Source organism: Phyllobates terribilis, unplaced genomic scaffold (genome assembly GCF_046119375.1).
Source record: "Phyllobates terribilis strain yellow unplaced genomic scaffold, ASM4611937v1 Scaffold_8__6_contigs__length_399053987, whole genome shotgun sequence".
NCBI lineage: Eukaryota > Metazoa > Chordata > Amphibia > Anura > Dendrobatidae > Phyllobates > Phyllobates terribilis.
Window position 1 is genome coordinate 45,388,977 of NW_027362768.1, and position 18,986 is coordinate 45,407,962.

Below are 18,986 nucleotides of genomic sequence, written 5' to 3' on the forward strand. Positions count from 1 at the left end.
GAGTAAAAATCTAAAATCAGCCTACCAACACCCAGACGTCGTGATAAGAAAATTAAAAAAAGAAATATCTTTAGGTAGAATGGCGGTTCCATTCAGAACACTTTCCTTACAAGACGTAGTGGTATCCCCGTTGTGAGTCGTGCCAAAAACGGAACCCAATACATTCGGACTAATCCACCATTTGTCATATCCAAGGGGCAGGTCAGTAAACGACAACATCGACGCGGAACCAAGTACAGTAGTATATACTGTACATCCTTTGACAAGGCAGTCAGGCGAATCAAGAAGTTGGGAAGGGTCACCCTAATGGCCAAAACAGACATTGTTGCGGCGTTTTGGTTACTTACTACCTGTGCCCCCGAATAGTGTCCACCTATTGGGCTACTTCTGGGAAGGAGCATACTATATAGATCACTGTTTGCCCATCGGGTGGTCCAGATCCTGCTCACTATTTGAGGCGTTTAGTTGCTTCCTTAAATGGGTTGTAATGGACATTTCTAAGGGGGCACATATTATCCATTACCTCGACAACTTCTTATGCCTGGGCCCAATAGATTTGCCACTGCTGGGCGGGGAACAGCCCTGGAAAGAAAAGCCGCTTACGCATCCCTTTGAGGTTACGGGCGCAAACGGGCAGAGGGACTATGGTGGAGTGCGAAGCCGACACGGCCAGTCCGTTACTGCCCTTGCGACCTCCGTGCCAGAGCCGCGGTGGACTCTGACGGCCAGCCCCCCTCTCTCAATACTGGTGCCTGTCCGCTGGTGGGTCGAGCCCCCCCGCAGTGGGGGGGAGTAACATCTGCAGAAGAAAGACCATCTTCCAGCCAAACTAAGATGTCTACTTCTTTTCGTAGACAATGTGATATGATCCCATTCTTACGGACACGCCGATTGCTACAAATTCCAGATGAGGCACAAAAACAGCAGGTGCTTCAACAGATATCAAGTGCTCCTTCAAGTGGGCTCTTCTCCAATTCAACTTCAACATCACAAATACTCCAGGCCTCAGAGGTGTCACCCCAATCGCACTTGCTTCCTCACAGCTCCCAAGTCTCCAGCTGCCCGTCTGAGTATGGGGTAGCACAGATGGTTGAGTCTGCACAGCTGTTTACTCATACTATAGCCTGGGAAATGGAGGTCTGCTCCAGAGCTTCTGTTAATCCAGACGAGGAAATGATCTGCACAACAGCCAGCCCTCGGTCCCTCAGATGTGGACAAGTAAAAGACCATTTCCTCCTAGCCATGACAAAGCTAAGAGGTTGAATTTCACCATCTGTAAGCTGTTGGCTACAGAAATGCTGCCTTTCCGCCTGGTGGACGCAGAGGATTTTCAAGACCTTATTTCCGTCGCAGTGCCCCATTACCAGATGCCCAGTCGGCACTACTTCTCAAAGAAAGGTGTGCCTGCGCGACACCAGCATGTCGCACACAACATCACCCCTTCTTTATGAAACTCTGTGAGTGACAGGGTGCATTTCACCACAGACACTTGGACGAGTAGGCATGGACAGGGGCGTTACATGTCGCTGACTGGGCACTGGGTAACTATGGTGACAGCAGGACAAGGGGCTGCTGTCCAAGTCTTGCCATCCCCACGAGTTGTGCGTCAATCCTCTTTATCTAGAAGATCCTCCACTGCTTCTGCCTCTTCAACCTCCTCTTGGTCCTCCACCTGCACCCAAAGCCTGTCTGGAAATGCCACCTGCTTTCTAACTGCGCAGAAGGAATCCTGCACTCCTCCTTACTATGCTGGCAGCAGGGCTCAACGGCATGAGGCGGTGTTTACTTTGAAATGTCTGGGAAATGTGAGTCACACAGCTGAGAAGTTGTGGTCAGCTCTGGAGACCCAGTTTCATGAATGGATGAATGGCTGTCTCCACTGGACCTGCAACCAGGGAAGGCCGTGTGCGTCAATGCTGAAAACCTGGGTGTGGCCCTTTGCCGGGGCAATGTCACACACGTGCCTTGTATGACTCACGTGTTGAACCTGGTTGTCCAGCAATTTTTAGCCCACTATCCTGGACTAGATGGCTTTTTGCAGAGGGCACGGTTGCTGTGTGCTCACTTCTGCCATTCACATCCCGCAGCTCAACGACTTACATCTCTACAGAAGTCGTTGGGCCTGCCACTTCACCGGCTGAAATGCGATGTGCCGACACGGTGGAAATACAACTCTGCACATGTTGCAGCAACTGTGGCAGCACCGACAAGCCCTGGTGCAATACGTTCTGATGTATAGCCTGGGCCAACGAGATCCAGAGGTGGGGCATATCACGCTGCAGGAGTGGTGTTTGATCAGGGACCTATGCACCCTTCTGCACAGTTTTGAAATGGCGACGAAGATGTTTAGTGCTGACGATGCCATTATCAGCATGACTATTCCGGTGATTTACATGCTGGAGCACACGTTAAACAGAATTCGGAGTCAGGGGGTGGGACAACAGGAGGTGGAGGAAGTAGAGGAGGAGTCGTATGCGGAAGGGATAACATCTCCAAGGTCCAGACGGTCGGCAGCACCAAAGCGGCAGGCATGGGAGGGTGGGGGAGAGGGATTAACCAGGACGCATGGTAGCAGCCAAACTGTTGAGGAAGGTGCAGGAGCGGAGGAAGAAGTGGAGGACGAACTGGCGATGGGCATGGAAGACTCATCAGATGAGGGAGACCTTGATCACATTTCTGTTGTGCGAGGTTGGGGGGAGAGGGCAGAGGAAGGAAGCATGATTGTTACCTCGCTACCAACACAACAAGTACTTGGTCCTCTTGGTTGCGCAAGACACATGAGTGCCTTCTTGCTGCACTACCTGCTACTAGTCATGTCCACTCCTCCCATGCCTTACCGTATGCTTGCCACGTCGACGTGGCAACTGACGCTCTGATTAATGGCATCAACTATTCGCCACTAGATCCCATAGGGAGGGTGGGCAACTGTTGCCTGATGGGTGGGAGCGTTGGGGAGGAGCTCTGTGAAAATCTGCCAATTGAATTGTGATAAAGTGTTAGCAGCAGCGTTAGACCGCTCAGCATCGTGGCTAGTGCGGACCCATACATTGTGTTTTAGGCACAGGAATGCTAGCCGGCATAGCAGGACTAGCACTGAGAGAGACGAAGATTCCATCTTAATAATGCAGTGCGCTAGGCTGGTGTTTTTTGTTATGAAGCGTATATTTTTGTTAGCCAGGGGCGTGCCCCATATTTCTATTGCTACCACTATTGGGAAGAAAAATTATTTTCTGGGCTAGATGCAGCTAAAAATTATTATTAATTTCAAAGCTGGTGGAGCTTGATATAGATGGCCTAATACAATGAGTACCACACACTGCTACTAAGCCCAAAATTATTTTCAGGGCCAGATGCTGCTAAAAATTATTATTAATTTCAAAGCTGATGGAGCTTGGTATAGATGGCCTAATACAATGAGTAGCACACACTGCTACTATGCCCAAAATTATTTTCCGGGCTAGATGCAGCTAAAAATTATTAGTAATTTGAAAGCTGGTGGAGCTTAGTATAGATAGCCTAATAGAATAAGTACCACACACTGCTACAGGCCCAAAATTATTTTCCAGGCAAGATGCAGCTAAAAATTAATAGTAATTTGAAAGCATGTGGAGCTCAGTATTGATGGATTAATAGAATGAGTACCACACACTGCTACTATGCCCAAATTGTTTTCCAGGCAAGATGCAGGAAAAAATAATTAGTAATTTGAAAGCTGGTGGAGCTTAGTATAGATGGCCTAATAGAATGAGTACCAAACACTGCTACTATGCCCAAAATTATTTTACAGGCAAGATGCAGCTAAAAATTATTTGTAATTTGAAAGCTGGTGGAGCTTAGTATAGATGGCCTAATAGAATGAGTACCACACACTGCTACAGGCCCAAAATTGTTTTCCAGGCAAGATGCAGCTAAAAATTATTAGTAATTTGAAAGCTGGTGGAGCTTAGTATAGATGGCCTAATAGAATGAGTACCACACACTGCTACAGGCCCAAAATTATTTTCCAGGCAAGATGCAGCTAAAAATTATTAGTAATTTGAAAGCTGGTGGAGCTTAGTATAGATAGCTTAATAGAATGAGTACCACACACTGCTACAGGCCCAAAATTATTTTCCAGGCAAGATGCAGCTAAAAATTAATAGTAATTTGAAAGCATGTGGAGCTTAGTATTGATGGCTTAATAGAATGAGTACCACACACTGCTACTATGCCCAAAATTGTTTTCCAGGCAAGATGCAGCAAAAAATTATTAGTAATTTGAAAGCAGGTGGAGCTTAGTATAGATGGCCTAATAGAATGAGTACCACACACTGCTACTATGCCCAAAATTATTTTACAGGCAAGATGCAGCTAAAAATTATTAGTAATTTGCAAGCTGTTGGAGTTTAGTAAAGATGGCCTAATTGAATGAGTACCACACACACTGCTAATATGCCCAAAAGGTTTTACTTGGCTAGGTGCAGTAAAAAATTTGTATTACATACACAGGTGGTATAGCTTGCAACACAAATAGGCTACTCCACTGACTAACACACACTGCTAATATGCCCAAAAGGTTTTACTTGTCTAGGTGCAGTAAAAAAATTGTATTACATACACAGGTGGTGTAGCTTGCAACACAGATAGGCTACTTCACTGACTAACACATACTGCTAATATGCCCAAAAGGTTTTACTTGGCTAGGTGCAGTAAAAAATTTGTATTACACACACAGGTGGTGTAGCTTGCAACACAGATAGGCTACTGCACTGCCTAACACACACTGCAAGAGGCCCAAAAGGATTTGCTTAGCTAGATTTAGCCAAATGCTGTTAAAAACACTTGCACAGCACTAAAGCAGACCTGCCTGGCAAAAAGTGATAGGAACTGATGTAACCTAGCACTCAAAAGGGCTGCAATTACAACTAGTCACTACTCCCAACGTATCTGTCTATTTAAGAGCACAGACCTGCCTGCTAAAAGTCGTAGGAAATGCTGTAACCTAGCCCTCAAAAGGGCTGCAATTGGAACTAGTCCCTACTCCCAAGCTATGTGACTTTTTCAGATAAAATTCGCTTGCAATTAACACAGTTATACTGTATAGCGCGTACACAGCAGCAGCGGTGCCGTCTAACACTCAGCTGCAGCAGTGAGAAAATGGTGGCGACGGGGAAAATGGCTGGGTCTTATAGGGCAAGGACATGTGACATACAATGACACATGCCCTTGCTTGTGTGAAAAAAAGCACTTCGCTCCATGTGTGCGCTGCTGATAGGCTGACAGACTGCACCTCCCCACTGTAAATGCGGGAAAGAGAAAAAAAAATGGAGATCTTCATTATTTCTGCAGAGATCCATCCCATGCCCCTCCCCCCGCCCCGCTGTACACTCAAACTGTGTATTAACATTGATTATCAGCATTACTGTGAAAAAATCCAGTTACGATTTGGGTGCACGAACAGTTATAGAACATAACCTCGAACAGCCGGATTTTTTTCAAATCGTTCGGGTTCATCGAACGGTTCGAACACCGTCCAAAACAGCTCGAATTTGAGATTGGCGAACAGTTTGATTCGAACACCGCTCATCTCTAATCACTAGTAGGGAATTCCACAGTCGAACTGCTCTGACTGTAAAGAAACCTTTCTTGTTTAGGTGTCGGAATCGCCTTTCTTCTACCCGTAATGAGTGCCCCCTGGTCCTTAGTATGGTCTTTGCAAGGAATAAGTCATGTGCTAGTCCTTTGTACTGACCACACATATATTTATACATGTAAATGAGATCTCCTCTGAGGCGTTGTTTTTCTAAGCTAAACAGACTCAACTTTTACAACCTCTCATCACATGAGAGTCCTTCCATCCCTTGTAATAATCTAGATGCCCGCCTTTGAACTGACTCTAACTTCTGAAAATCCTTTTTAAAATGTGGAGCACAAAACTGGATCCCATATTCCAGATGTGGCCTCACCAGAGATGTATAAAGTGGTAACAATACATTGGGATATTGGGATTTTATTTCTCTTTTTATACATTCTAAAATCTTATTTGCTTTTGTCCTAGGTGCATTAGTCTACATTTATCTACATTAAACCTCATCTGCCAAGTGTTTGCCCATTCAGTCATCTTATCCAGATCGTTTTGCAATATTGTAACGTCAAGATCAGATTTTAAAATCCTACATAGTTTGGTGTCGTCAGCAAAAACTGACACTTTACTCTCAATCCCATCCACTAAGTCATTAATAAAGAGGTTAAAAGGAATCAGTCCCAGCACAGATCCCTGCGGCACCACACAGCTGACTATATCCCATTTAGAGAACGTACCATTTAGGATGACCCTTTGTTTCCTATCATTTAGCCAATTCTTTACCCATCTACATATAGTTCCCCCAAGTCCTTGCTTCTGTAGTTTCAATTTAAAGACACATAGAGGTGGGTCACAGTAACAACATGTTCCCATTAGAAAGGAGCTGGTCTCCCATACTGTTTTTGCGTATGCAGTGAATTCAACGGCTGCCAACATTTTGGATGCACTCCAATGCCCTTTGCAAGAGACGTAGAGGTCAGAGGGCCTCCAGAAAACAATATTCCCATTATTAGAAAGTGGGTCTCCCATACTGTTATTGCCTATGCAGTGAATGCAACGGCTGCCAACAATTTGGACATAGATACATAGATAGGGTGATATGATATATACTGTATGATGGTGATATGGTGGTTGAGGATGAAGATGCTACGCTGCTATCATTCGTTAGTATTAAGAAGTCTGGCCCAATCCAGCCTTTATTCATTTTTATAAGAGTCAGCCTGTCAGCATTTTCAGCTGACAGGTGGATGCACCTATCAGTTATAATTCTGCCACTGGCGCTAAAAACCCGCTGTGACAAAACGCTAGTGGCAGGGCAGGCCAGGACCTACACGGCGTAGAGAGCTAATTCATGCCACGTGTCCAGCCTGGATACCCAATAATTATAAGGCACAGAGGAATCACGGAGGACGTTGGTACAGTCAGAAAGGTACTCCCTCACCATCTTCCCAAACTTTTCCGTCCTTGTGAGAGTTCCCCGTGCCTCAGGGCCTGTGTGATGGGAGGGTCTGAGAAAATTGACCCAGAACTTTGACAGTGTTCCCCTGCCTCTTATGGATTGCATTTGTGTCTCTCTCGCCAGTACTCCGTGTTGTCCAACAAACTGTGACCTCTGCCGCCATCGTTTTCAGATGGGAATTTTTTAAATAATTCAGCAACAAGGGCCTTCTCGTACTGCCCCATTTTATTAAGCCTGTCCAGCACGGAAATAAGAGACAGAAACTTATCCTTTTAGCGTGGGTCTAGAAGTGTCACCAACCAGTAATGACTGTCACCCAAAATTTGAACTACACGAGGGTCATAAGAAATTCAGCGTAACATAAACTCAGCCACATGTGCCAGACTGCTAACAGACAAGACATCCATGTTCCCACCAAGATGATGACTGACCATGCTCTGCTCCTCATCTTCCTCCTCCTCCTCCCTGTCCTCAGGCCATACATGTTGAACAGATGGTATGACAGTTGTGCAGGTAGTACCGTCTATAACACAGGAAACTAGCTCCTGTGCTTCCTTATCGTCCTCTTCCTCATTGTCACCCAATCCACATTGGGATGAGATGAGGCTGGGCTATGTGGAATCAACCTGTATGGTTCCTTGCTCCATCTCACCGTGATCCACCTGCAATGCATCCTCTTTAATTGTGAGCAGAGAGTGTTTCAGAAGACAGAAAAGTGGGATGGTTATGCTAATAATGGCGTCATCGCCGCTCACCATCTTGGTGGCATCCTCAAAGTTTCGAAGGATAGTACAGATGTCTGACATCGATGTCCACTACTCAGGTCTTATGTGTGGAGTCTGACCTGAATACTCACAGCCTTGTTGATACTGGTAGTCAAAACTGCCCTCTTCTGCTCACAAATCCTTCCCAACATCTGCAATTTAGAGTTCCAATGCATGGGGACATTGCACACCAGTCGGTGAGCTGGAAGCCGCAAATGCTGCTGAAACACGGCATCGGCGGCGGGAGCTGTAGCTGACTTTCTAAAATGGGCACACAGGCGGGGTACTTTGACATGCAGATTGGGCAGATCTGGGTAGGTTTTGAGAAACCACTGAACCATGAGGTTAAGCACATGGGCCAGGCATGCTACATGTGTGAGCTTGACTTGCTTCAGAGCTGCCACCAGGTTCTGGCCATTGTCACACACCACCATGACTGGCTGAAGGGTCAGCGGTGTCAGCCACAGATCTGCCTGCTCTTTCAGAGCTGTCCACAACTCTTCAGTGTTGTTCGGCTCATCACATAAGCATATTAGCTTTAGCACAGCCTGTTTCCACTTGGCCGAGACAGTGCTGCAGTGATTCCAGCTTGTGACAGATTTGGTCATTTCGGAGATGGAGGCTGACATGGAGGAGGAGGTGCAGAAGCTGTAGAATGTGAGGGCAACCCTGATTGACCCAGGGTCCACAATCCTCAGCATCGGGAGGACGTGTTCCGTCCCAAGGTCCGACTGGGTCCCTGCTTCCACTATATTAACCCAGTGTGCTGTCAGCGAGATGTACCATCTCTGCCCACAAGCACTTGTCCATGTGTCCTGGGTTAGGTGGTCTTTCCCAGTAACTGCGTTGTTGAGAGCATGGCTAATGTTGTGGGACACATGCTCGTGTAACACAGGGACAGCACACCGGGAGAAATAGTGGCGGCTGGGGACCGAGTACTGAGGGATGCCCACTGCCATCAGGTTGCGGAAAGCTTCCTTCTCCATGAGCCAAAAAGGCAACATTTCAAGTACAAGCATCCGAAAAATGTGTGAATTTAGTAGTGTGGCCTGTCGGGCATTTGCTGCGCATTTGCGCTTGTGTTCCAAGGACTGGGGTAGGGACAACTGAACGCTGTGCTGGCACAAAGACGTGGACGTGCTTGCTGATGGTGCTAGTTGAGAGTGTGCAATGACAGGTGCAGGGCGGCAGGTATCTTGGCATGCGCCATAGACAGGGGATTGGATTGCCCACACAACAGCAGAAGAAGCAGTGGTGTCACCCGCAGACACTGTTCATAAACCCTGCGGTTCGGCCTACTTAGTCAGGTGCTTTGCTGCCATGTGACTGATCATGATGGTGGTGGTCAGGCTGCTAGTTTTGCTACCCCTGCTGATGCTGTCCTGGCAGGTGGCCTTTTTGGGGTTATCTGCAGAGTCTATCAAAACAACCAGACTCCGGAAGATCTAACAGTTGTACTGTACTGGCAACTTCCGTCGTGTTGACGTTACGAGAAATGGTTTCCCGCCTTGTGTCTGCAACCACCAAACTGCTTCTTCCTGCCTGTTGTGGTGCTATGCCTCCCTCTCCTCCGCCTCCCTCACCTCGATACCTGTGGCGCTGCTGTTCATTCTCTGCATATCCCCCTGCCAGGTTTGGTCAGTTACTATATCATCCATCACTTCGTCTTCCACTTCTGCACCCTGGTCCTCCTCCTGACTCTCTGGCAATTGTGTCTCATCATCATTCAACTCTTGTGACAGTAATTGCACTTTCACATCGTTGCCTTCGTGTGACCGTGGCAGATCAAATATTTGGGCATTGCTACATGCGTTCTCCTCTTGACTCGCTTGAAGCTGGCAATGGGAGAGGCCCGAATCTACAAATGGAAAGGTGAACAGCTGTTCTGAGTGTCAAAGTGTGGGATCAGTTGTCTCCGGGCACTCGGCATGGTGGGAGGAAGGAGGATCAGGGTGAGGAATATGTAGTCCAGACTCCCGGCTACTGAGACTTGACCGTGTGGAAGATAGCGTGGTGGTGGCAAAGTAATTAGAAGCAGATCCAAAGTTGGTTGGATAGCAGATAATGCTTCCAGTCATTTTACCACCACCACCACCCTGTCTTCCACATGGTTAAGTCGCAGTAGCCGTGAGTCTGAACTGCATATTCCTAACCCTGATCTTCCTTCCACCATACCAAGTGCCCGGAGACAACTGATCCAACACTTGGACACTCAGAAGAGCGGTTCACTTTTCCATTTGTAAATTCTGGCTCTCCTGCCCGGCCAGTTTCAAGCAGCGCAAGAGGAGATCGCATGTAGTGATGCCCAAACACACAAAGGCGACGGTGGCAAAGTGCAATTACTAACTCAAGAGGTAGATGATGATGATGATGAAACACAATTGCCAGAAAGGAGGACCAGGGTGTGGAAGTGGAAGATGAGGTGGTGGACGATGAATTCACTGACCCAACCAGGCATCGTGACATGCAAAGCGAGGACAGCAGCACACAGGGGGAGGGAGGCAGAGCACCACAACAGGCAGGAACAAGCAGTGTGGTGGCCACAGACACAAGGTGGGCAACTGTTCCCTGGAACACCAACAAAACGGAAGTTGCCAGTACAACTGTCAGGTCTTTCCGAGTCTGGTTGTTTTTAAAGACTATCCAGATATCCTCAAAAAGGCCATACAACATATACCAGGCCAGCATCAGCAGGGGCAGCAAAACTAGCAGCCTGATCACCAACAGCATGTTCAGGCACATAACAGCAAAGCACCCGACTAGGTGGGCCGAACGCCAGGGTCCAGAAACAGAGTCTGCGGGTGACACCACCGCTTCTTCTGCTGTTTTGCATGCAAGCCAATCCCCTGTACATGGCGTATGCGAAGATGCCTCCCGACCAGCACCTGTTGTTGCACACTCGCAACTATGTCCATGTCCTTGTCCCAGTGCAGCGTTCAGTTTTTCTTACCCCAATCCTTGGAACGCAAGCACAAATATGCAGCCAACGCCCCACAGGCCACACTACTAAACTCACATTTCGTGTATGCTTGCACTCGAAAGGCTGCCTTTTAGGCTCGTGGAGATGGAAGCTTTCAGCAATCTGATGGCGGTGGGCTTTCACTCGGTACTTGGTCCCAAGCCACCACTATTTCTCCCGGTGTGCCATCCCCGCAATACACAAGTACAGTATAAACTAAAAGTTTGGACACACCTTCTCATTTAAAGATTTTTCGGTATTTTCATGACTTTGACAATTGTACATTCACACTGAAGGCATCAAAACTATGAAATAACACATGTTTAATTATATACTTAACAAAAAAGTGTGAAACAACAGAAAATATGTCTTATATTCTAGGTTCTTCAAAGTAGCCACCTTTTGCTTTGATGACTGCTTTGCAAACTCTTGGCATTTTCTTGATGAGCTTCAAGAGGTAGTCACCGGAAATGGTTTTCACTTCACAGGTGTGACCTGTCAGGTTTAATAAGTGGTATTTCTTGCCTTATAAATAGGGTTGCGACCATCAGTTGTGTTGTGCAGAAGTCAGGTGGATACACAGCTGATATTCCTGCAGATTAGACTGTTAGAATTTGTATCATGGCTAGAAAAAAGCAGCTAAGTAAAGAAACACGAGTGGCCATCATTACTTTAAGAAATGAAGGTCTGTCAGTCCGAACAATTGGGCAAACTTTGAATGTGTCCCCAAGTGAAGTTGCAAAAACCATCAAGCGCTACAAAGAAACTGGCTCACATGAAGACCTCCCCAGGAAAGGAAGACCAAGAGTCACCTCTGCTTCTTAGGATAAGTTTATCTGAGTCACCAGCCTCAGAAATCACAGGTTTACAGCAGCTCGGATTAGAGACCAGGTCAATGCCACACAGAGTTCTGACAGCAGACACATATTTTCAACAACTGTTAAGAGGAGACTTTGTGCAGCAGGCCATCATGGTAAAATAGCTGCTAGGTAACCACTGCTAAGGACAGGAAACATGCAGAAGAGACTTGTTTGGGCTAAAGAATACAAGGAATGGACATTAGACAAGTGGAAAACTGTGCTTTGGTCTGATGAGTCCAAATTTGAGATCTTTGGTTCCAACCACCGTGTCTTTGTGCGACGCAGAAAATGTGAACGGATGGACTCTACATGCCTGGTTCCCAACGTGAAGCATGGAAGAGAAGGTGTGATGGTGTGGGGGTGCTTTTGCTGGTGACACTGTTGGGAATTTATTCAAAATTAAAGGCATACTGAACCAGCATGACTACCACAGCATCTTGCAGCGGCATGCTATTCCATCCGGTTTGCGTTTAGTTATACCATCATTCATTTTTCAACAGGACAATGACCCCAAACACACCTCCAGGCTATTTGACTAAGAAGGAGAGTGATTGGGTGCTACCCCAGATGACCTGGCATCCGCAGTCACCAGAACTGAACCCAATCGAGATGGTTTGGGGTGAACTGGACCGCAGAGTGAAGGCAAAAGGGCCAACAAGTGCTAAGCATCTCTGGGAACTCCTTCAAGATTGTTGGAAGACCATTTCCGGTGACTACCTCTTGAAGCTCATCAAGAGAATGCCAAGAGTGTGCAAAGCAGTCATCAAAGCAAAAGTTGGCTTCTTTGAAGAACCTAGAATATAAGACATATTTTCAGTTGACTCACACTTTTTTGTTAAGTATATAATTCCACAAGAAAAATAAATTTGGTGAGTCCCAAGAATAATTAAAATCCTCAATTTATTAGAAAATAATGAAAAGATCATACAGGTTGGGGATACATTTCAACGCGTTTCTGGCAAAAGCCCTTATTCACTGAGATACAGATTCCTTATGATACATGGTATAAGAACAAATGGTGACCAACCATTGATCAATAAACACATATGTTAGCAATCAATCACATTTGAGAATAATCAGCATAATCACAAGGCTAAATCCAAGAAAGCCAGAGAAAAAGAAAGAGAGAAAAAAAAAAAAGAAAAAAACGACATTCAATTCTCTGAGAGTGTGCCCTCAACAATACAGTTACTGGGAAGGTCTCCAAACCACGGACACGTGGAAAAGTGATTGTGGGCAGGGACGGTACATCTCGCTGATGGCACACTGGGTGAATATAGTGGAAACCGAGACCCAGTAGGACCTTGGGATGGAACACGTCCTCCCGACGCAGAGGACTTCAAGCCCTCGGTCAATCAGGGATTCCTCCACATTCTACAACTCCTGCACCTCCTCCTCTTCAGCCTCCATCTCAAAAATGACATCAGTCGGAAGCTGAAAGCACTGCAGCACTGCCTTGGCCAAGCAGCAACAGCCAGTGCTGAAGCTAATATTTAGAGTTATTGACAGCTCTTAAAGAGCAGGCAGATCTGTAACTATCACCGCTGAACCTACAGCCAGGCATTGTCATGTGTGACAATGGCTGGAACCTGGTTGCGGCTCTGAATCAAGATGAGCTCACACACGTACCATGCCTGGGCCATGTGCTCTACCTGTGGTTCAGCGTTTTTCAAAACCTACCCGGATCTGCATGTCAAAGTACGCCGCGTATGTGCCCATTTTTGAAAGTCAGCTACAGCTTCCACTGCCCTTGCCATGCTTCAGCAGTGTTTGCAGCTTCCAGCTCACCGACTCGTGTGCGATGTCCCCACGCGTTGGAACTAGTGTTGAGACACCCCCGTAGTGTTCGAGTTCGGTTCGGTTCGTCGAACACCCGTGTGTTCGCCGAACTGTTCGTCGAACTGTTCGTCGAACACCTTCGAACACCGTTAAAACCAATGGCAGGCAAACAAAAACACATAGAAACACATAGAAAACACCTTCAAAGGTGTCCAAAAGCTGACAAACTGCTCAGAAGACATAACTAACACATGGAAAAGTGACAAGTACATATAGTCATGCGAAAATAAAAGAGGTGGAGGAGTAAAAGGAGGGGGAGACACAGATATAGGCATGTCATGCCCTTCTAAAATCCAAAAAGTGAGAAGCCGACACGGCCAGTCCGTTCCTGCCCGTGCCACCTCCGTGTCGCCGGGTTTGTGCCAGAGCCGCGGTGGACCCTGACGGCCAGCCCCCCTCTCCCAATACTGGTGCCTGTCTGCTGGTGGGTCGAGCCCCCCGCGGTGGGGGGGGGAGTAACATCTGCAGAAGAAAGACCATCTTCCAGCCAAACTAACATGTCGACTTCTTTTCGTGGACAATGTGATGCGATCCCTTTGTTACGGACACGCCCATCGCTACAAATTCCAGATGAGGCACAAAAACAGCAGGTGCTTCAGCGGATATCAAGTGCTCCTTCAAGTGGGCTCTCCTCCACCTCAACTTCAACATCACAAATACTCCAGTCCTCAGAGGTGTCACCCCAATCGCACTTGCTTCCTCACAGCTCCCAAGTCTCCAGCTGCCCGTCTGAGTATGGGGTAACACAGATGGTTGAGTCTGCACAGCTGTTTACTCATACTATAGCCTGGGAAACGGAGGTCTGCTCCAGAGCTTCTTTTAATCCAGACGAGGAAATGATCTGCACTGATGCCCAGAATCTTTATAAGTCGGATCCAGGACCAGATGAAGAAGGTTCTGAGCATAATGTAGACCCTCGTTCCCAAACTGTAACTCCTGTTGGTGGAGACAATGATGAAGACGATGATGAGACTCAAATACCTGATTGGAGCGACAACTTGACTTTTCGGTCAGGGCAGGAAGAGGTTGGCTTTGAGGACGACGGGTGTGATAACACACAGGGTGATGATGACAAGGTTGGAGATCCCACTTACTGTCAACCCACAGTCAGCCAGTCGATGAGGTCACCCGGGCCTTTGCTTGGCCTTTGGGATGTCGCGGTGGTCGGCTCCCTGGCCCGTACCCTGGGGTCACTCTTTAAAAGGGTGGATAATTGTTAATTTTATAAGAGTTTGTGACACCACCTGTGGTATCTGGTGAGAAGCACCAGCGCTGCAGCAGTCCACTGAGGCCCGTGATAAGGCAGCTCGATGGTATAGCTCCCCACAGGTGGAGCTAGGTCTCAGGGCAGCGTATGCAGGGGGAATGCAGGACAGGCGAGACCCAGCTGGGTCAGAGCAAGAACGGAAACGGACACGGTAGTCACTTCAGTACCTTTTACTGGAGGAAATTCAGGCACATCCTGGAGCACTGTAGGGTGAAGGGTGCATATCAGGATCCTCCCCAATGAGCGGGTGTAGGGCCTCCTGTTTCTTGCCTCTGCGCAGTAAGTTTCTGACCTGCCTGGAGCTAGGCCTAACTTTGTCTCTGTCCTGCGCTGGCTGACCTTGTGGTAGGGCCTTCTCTTGAACTTCACGCTCCCAGTATGCGGGGCCTAAGCGTCTCCTGGCTCTGTTACGTATCAGCACCTTAGCGATCCTGGGACTTGTAGTTCTCCAGGGATTTCGGTTATGCCTTACTGGGTCATAGAGATCCCGGTAAGCTCGGATCCGGTGTCCGGTAAATGCTTCGGGGTGAGCTGGTTAAGCTCCTCTGCCCCTTATGTACTAACTCGCCACTCGCCTTCGGCCTACTCGGGCCCTCAATAGGCTATACACACTAAGGGCAGCTTGCCGCGCTTCACCGATCTTATGACGCCGGCACACCTTAAGCTCTATCTGGGCTCCCTGAATCTAGCAAGCAGGAGCCTCGTGCTCCACTGCTGAACTATTAACTGAGTTCTCTAGACTAGACTGAGCTCCACTTCAGACTGACCTCTCTTAGGCTTCTCTACTGCAGGAACTCTTCAGAGGAACTGAACTGCCTAGCTCCACCTTCCCTATTTATATCCCTAACAGGCTCCCTCTGCTGGTCTGAGGTGGAAGGTGGAGATGTGTGAATGTTTATGGGGGCCTCTTGTGGAGGATTCCATCAATACACTCTTCTAGGATCTGTGATACCAAGCGCAGCGGGGCGTCACAGATGCTATTGACGACGAGGTTAGGTTGCGCCTTCCTGGACAGAGACGGAGTACTGGAAGCACGTCAACAACTGCATCCTCAACCACAACTCCGCCTCTGACCACAAGTCGTAGTGGCTCTTCAGGTCGCATGGGCTCTAAGCCTTGAATAGCCTGGGTATTTATTCAGATCGATAAGGATGACCCAACTCGTGTTATCTGTAATATTTGTCACCAAAAGCTAAGTAGAGGCCAAAAAATCCATAGTTTGAGTACTTCATGCATGTACCATCACATGGATATGAAGCATAAGTTGCAGTGGGAAGCTCACTGTGCTACAATGCGGCCTAGCAGGCTGTGCCAACCACCGTCTGCCCCATCTTGTGCATTCGTGGCCTCTTCATCCTCTGTGACTGGGGGGACAGCAGTCACACATGTTTTTGGATGCAGACCTGCCACCTCTTTACCTGCAACAGCCAGTGTGATTGGCAGGTCGTCAGTTCATTGGGAAGTGGAAACACCTGCTGGTGTTGAGAGCTCTCTGACATAGAGAGCACCACCTTTGGATCAAGGCAACCTAACATGTCCGCCTGCATCTTCCTCACAGACCGGCAGTTTGCCAGGGACACCCTACTCAACCCCGTCAAAGCACAACAGCCAGCCCTCGGTCCCTCAGATGTGGACAAGTAAAAGACCATTTCCTCCTAGCCATGAGAAAGCTAAGAGGTTGAATTTCACCATCTGCAAGCTGTTGGCTACAGAAATGCTGCCTTTCCGCCTGGAGGACACAGTGGATTTTTGAGACCTTATGTCCGTCGCAGTGCCCCAGTACCAGATGCCCAGTCAGCACTACTTCTGAAAGAAAGGTGTGCCTGCGCTCCACCAGCATGTCGCACACAACATCACCGCTTCTTTGAGAAACTCTGTGTGTGACAGGGTGCATTTCACCACAGACACTTGGACGAGTAGGCATGGACAGGGGCATTACAGGTCGCTGACAGGGCACTGGGTAACTATGGTGACAGCAGGAAAAGGGGCTGCTGTCCAAGTCTTGCTCTCCCCGTGAGTTGTACGTCAATCCTCTTTATCTAGAAGTTCCTAAACTGCTTCTGCCTCCTCAACCTCCTCTCGGTCCTCCACCTGCACCCAAAGCCTGTCTGGTAATGCCACCTGCTTTCTAACTGCGCACCTCCTTACTATGCTGGCAGCAGGGCTCAACAGCATCAGTGTTTACTTTGAAATGTCTGGGAAATGTGAGTCACACAGCTGAGGACTTGTGGTCAGCTCTGGAGACCCAGTTTCATGAATGGTTGTCTCCACTGGACCTGCAACCAGGGAAGGCCGTGTGCGACAATGCTGCAAACCTGGGTGCGGCCCTTCGCCGGGGCAATGTTACACACGTGCCTTGTATGGCTCACGTGTTGAACCTGGTTGTCCATAAATTTTTAGCCCACTATCCCGGACTAGATGGCCTTCTGCAGAGGGCACGGTCGCTGTGTGCTCACTTCCGCCGTTCGCATCCCGCAGCTCAACGACTTACATCTCTACAGAAGTCGTTGGGCCTGCCAGTTCACCGGCTGAAATGCGATGTGCCGACACGGTGGAATTCAACTCTGCACATGTTGCAGCGACTGTGGCAGCACCGACAAGCCCTGGTGCAATAGTTTCTGACGTATAGCCTGGGCCAACGAGATCCAGAGGGGGGGCAAATCACACAGCAGGAGTGGTCTCAGATCAGGGACCTATGAAGTTGACGCACCCCCTGGGCCGTGGGGTACCCGGAGCTGGGCCGGTAGACGCTGGGGGTTGTAGTCACTGTGGCGGTGACCCGGTCCGTGACCCAGGGCGGTCAATCCAACGGTAATTTGTATATATGGATTTTATAATGTCCGACTACGCCACCTGTGGAGTGAGGCCAAAGGGGCCACCGCTGCGGAACAGTCCTCTGCAGCTGGTGGTTTTGCTGCAATGGTATTATTACTCACCACAGGAAGAGTGTAGCTTCAGGGCAGTGTGGGTGGATGATGGTGGTTGTAGTGCAGGGAGTCAGTAATGAACACAGAGTCCGTGTGATGCAGTCCCAAGATCTTTACTCACAGTTGTTGCAGTCCAGATTACAGGTACCAGAGCTATCTCACCCGTCGTGCTGTGCGTACTCAGTGAGGGGCTCAGTCCACCCCCAGATAGCTCCGGAGTACTTAGCAGGAACCCCTTCTGTGTGTCCTTTCTCTGGCCTTCTCCCTGCACCTCACACCCAGTGACACTTCTATCCGGTATCCTCGGGCCTTGGCGGGCGACTTGTGTTCCGTCCCCTGGGTCCTATGTGTCTACCTTCTTAGTGAGACTGGTGTGGACTTTTGCCTGCAGTACATGAAGTGCTGCAGCCTCCGGTTTCTAGTTGAGCCTTGCTGTTTCTCCTCTAGTTGAGGGACCGGTTTCCCTTATCTGGCCTGACCCCTCTACCTCCTGGTAGCAGCGGGAGTACAGGTGGCCTTCTGCACGGCCCGTAGCCCTAGGGTCCCTTCGGTTCCTGGAGCCTTCCTGCTCCCACTCCTCTCTTCTCTCCTTCAGTCCTGGGCCTCCCAGGCTAGGCCCGCCTCCGGAGCAGAGCTCATGCCGAGCCTCTGCTCCTGTCACTTTTCCTCCTCTGACTGGCTTGCTCTTTCTAAGATGGCTTCCTATTTATACTCTCCCTGTCATGTGCTCCCCTAAGCTGCTCCCCTAAGCACCCACTACATAGGATCCTCCCACCAGCTAGGGACCTGGGACTGTGCTCTCCCTTAGGAGCAATCTCGCCCTAACCCCACTGCGGGTATGTGTTGGATGCAGGTGTTAGGGTCCCGAGTAATACGCCTTCCTTACCTGAGGGTGAGATACCACACATCTGGGTGAGATGAGGTAACTCTGTGGTGACTGCACCCTCAGGGGCGCCACACACCTTTCTGCACAGTTTTGAAATGGCGACGAAGATGTTTAGTGCTGACGACGATGCCATTATCAGCATAACTATTCCGGTGATTTACATGCTGGAGCACACATTAAACAGAATTCAGAGTCAGGTGGTCGGACAAGAGGAGGTGGAGGAAGTAGAGGAGGAGTCGTATGCGGAAGGGATAACATCTTCAAGGTCCATACGGTTGGCAGCACCAAGGAGGCAGGCATGGGAGGGTGGGGGAGAGGGATTAAACAGGGCGCATGGTAGCAGCCAAACTGTTGAGGAAGGTGCAGGAGCCGAGGAAGAAGTGGAGGATGAACTGGCGATGGGCATGGAAGACTCATCAGATGAGGGAGACCTTGATCACATTTCTGTTGTGCGAGGTTGGG